This window comes from Bidens hawaiensis, unplaced genomic scaffold (assembly GCF_021521415.1).
Source record: "Bidens hawaiensis isolate Kalapana, Puna unplaced genomic scaffold, B.hawaiensis_p1.1 tig00038320_1, whole genome shotgun sequence".
Taxonomy (NCBI): Eukaryota; Viridiplantae; Streptophyta; class Magnoliopsida; order Asterales; family Asteraceae; genus Bidens; species Bidens hawaiensis.
Genome location: NW_027496729.1, coordinates 59,344 through 63,113, shown reverse-complemented (window position 1 = coordinate 63,113; position 3,770 = coordinate 59,344).

The window sequence follows — 3,770 nt, the reverse complement described above, 5'->3', positions numbered from 1 at the left end:
TATGAATATGTGGTGAAACTCGCTTGTAAAAAGATTGGATAATTATTTAATTTTAAGGAAAACTATTCTCATTACATTTTAGAAAGTAGTAGGCATAACTTCATACTAGCCATCAAAATGTCATTTAAATGTAGTGTGCTAGTTCATGAAGCATAAACGGATTAGTCTCTCTATTTTAAAACATTAGAAATCAAGTCAAACAACAATTGAGAAATATTTCGCATATAATATGCCATTTGTTGATTTAGTGTAAGTTATTTGCATACATTCTTACACCATATAAATTCTCAAACTAGCATAATAACCTAATCAATTGAACCTTTCAATCGTTATTTAGAGAATTATAACTAGAACAATTAATTGTAGCAAGTGTTGCATTTTCCAAATTCAGACAAGGAGATGTGTTTTATAAAGATGATCCGTATTGTTTTTCAACCAACTTATTTACAAAAGAACGTGAATGATACATGGATGATTGACATAATTTGAAAATATTGTAATAGAGATATCAATCTTGGAACTAGTTAATTTAAAAATATTAAAACAATTATCATCAAAAGATAATTTTACAATAACCATTACTTCTAGAACTAGAACCACATATTCAAATATTTTATCAAATTAAGTTAAGCTTCATCTTAAATTAAGGTGGTTAAATGAAAGTTTAGCTCATGAAGAGCATAGTAACACATTGAAAAGAAGAAGATGAAAGATACATGAGTAAATTATAACAATCAAACCACAATTAGTGATATATATTTTCTTCTATGATGATGATGGATGATTCCAAGCCTGCAAACACTTTCTTCAACCTAGAATATAAGAGCAAAGTATGTGTTTTTAATTGAAATTTCCGTCTAAGCTTTGCCTCATGTAAGACCCTTAACGATTATATATATATATATATATATATATATAACAATTAGGTAGTCACAATTTTCAAAATATAAACATTGACGATAACGAATGTCTTAACCAATTATACATAACATATTGAGTACAACAAAATGCGAAAGCAACAAAGACAACTCATGTGTTTGGTTCTCGTCATGACTTGATCTTCCTTAGGCGTGCCATGGGATTTAGTTACCTGCTCGATACTATCACACCCCGACTTAGGGCCTAAAAGTGTGACCATCAGTTGGTGCTTATTTTGTAAATATATCAGAGTTTATGAGTTGATTTTTAGCGGAAGTCTTTAAGTTATAAAATATTAATTTACATTCAAAGTTTATTCGGGAACTAAACACCCGAGCATTTGTTAAAAAAATATTGTCTTATCATATATTACAAGGATTTCATTATTAAAACTGAGCCATCTTGTAACGCGGCCTTCTATCTCTATGATTATTTTAATCCTGGTTATTGCTTACATCACTTAAGTACCTGCAATGTGGGAAAAATACGTCAGCTATATGCTGGTGAAACATTTGACTCAAAAATCATTTAAACTATAGTTATAATGCAAATATAACTTTATGTACAAGCTCAACAAAAATGTTTTTTATTTCCGGAATTTGAACCACTGCCCTACACACACAATTCAAGACTTCTCCGAGCCAAGTAGCCCCTGTTTTGGAGAATTTGTTATGATTGCACGAACAGTTATGTTTGGATCCAGATACATGTGTAATCGGTTTGTGTTTCTTTTAATTTCCATCTTGTATTATAATGTTTTTATAGATCACGTAATCTCATGTAAACTTTTGACTAACTCTTTAAGATAAACAACTCGTTCATCATATAGATTATAAATCTTCTTGACTGTTTTTAAAGGTTTAACCTATTTACCTTTACCATCGATGGTTGTTTGAAAACCTTCTTGTGAATGATGTCAACCTATAAATAAATAGGTGGTATAAATATGTGGATTGTGTTTCTTGATAAAGTTGCAGAACTTAAGTCTGGTTTGACCTTGAGAAAGTTTTTAACTTTGTCTTTGAAATTATTTGGTTATGTGACGTTTGAAATAACATGTTTTGGCCTAATAGGTTCTAACACGTTTGTGAGATTCTCCAGGTAAGTAAACTGGTCCCGCGGTTGATTGGGATTTATAAGAATTACTTTCCTTTGGCAAGAAACCCACTACTAATGATGTCCCCCTTCAGTCACAACATGCCCGTCAAAATATACTTTTGTTAGTATTACATCTTTAAGAAGTAACGTTATGAAAATGTTTTATGAATGCTTAATAATCTTTCAAGGTTAAAGTCCATAGTCTTAACTGAGTCTAAGCTATTTATAATATAACTTAAAATAAATTAAACGTAGTTCCTATCTTCGCGCGAACACTCAAGAACAACAACAACAACAACAACAACAACAATAATAATAATAATAAGAGTGGCAACATGTTGGTAGGATCTTGGTATTAGAATAAAGAAACACTTAGAATTCAACAGGATTTCGGGGCTTCGTTACTTGCACGTACGACAAGAAAACAAGGCGTCGGTTCGTCGTAACGATCGGGCATGATTCCCTAGGTTATGCGTGTGTTTGTGAAGGTGTATTTGGGATAAGGTGAACTCAAACCCGTAGCCCCCCATTAATAGCAAAATTTTGGTTCCACCAATCGTGATGGAGCCAGACAGCGGTCGTTTCGATACGTGACGCCGCAATTTTTGCCGGTCTGCCATGTGTTAACATGTGGCCTGTCAAATCATGCCACGTATTGACACGTGTACCCGGTAACTTAACGTGGTCATCACGTATCGCGATGATCCAATGGGTTGGGCCATCGCGTAGCACGACACCGCCCAGTATCGGGTTTTGTGAGGATCCATCGCGTATCGCGATTGGTCTATGGTTGTCCGTCGCGTAGCGCGATGGGTCTGAACCTTCAGAATTTTCCTATTAAGTCTCTAACTTTGAGAATTAGAATTTTTGACTTAATCTTAAATTGTTAATTTTCAGGATGTTACAGATACCAACATAAACGTTTAGTAACTTAAACGTATAACAAAACATCAAAATCTTGATATAAATTTAATACAATTTCTTTATTTTAATTTTTTTTTTAAATTCAGGCCCGACCGTAGTTTATGCCAGGGGGCATAATTTATGTTGTTTTTCAACTTTAAACCCTCGATTCTTATTCCGAACCGGCGAAATCAATCGAGGTTCGTTTAATAACATTTTTACATCACAATCCAACACCCGGATTACAAATTCTTGTTTTCTATGCGTTCGTAATCCTAGATATTAAACCAAAATATTTGGCTTATTAAGGCATATTCGCCATCAGTGAATTTTCTTAATCTCATGAAAGAGTTATATTTATTCTTCCAAACATAACACATGTAAACTTTTGACTAACTCTTTAAGACAAACAACTCGTTCATCATATAGATTATAAATCTTCTTGACTGTTTTTAAAGGTTTAACCTATTTACCTTTACCATCGGTGGTTGTGTGAAATCTTTCTTGTGAATGATGTCAACCTATAAATAAATAGGTTGTATAAATATGTCGATTGTGTTTCTTGATAAAGTTGCAGAACTTAAGTCTGGTTTAACCTTGATAATGTTTTTAACTTTGTCTTTGAAATTATTTGGTTATGTGACGTTTGAAATAGCATGTTTTGGCCTAATAGGTTCTAACACGTTTGTGAGATTATCCAGGTAAGTAAACTAGTCCCGCGGTTGATTGGGATTTATAAGAATTACTTTCCTTTGGCAAGAAACCCACTACTAATATATCCCCTTTCAGTTAATACATGTCCGTCAAAATAGTATTACATCTTTAAGGAGTAACGTTATGAAAATTTTTTA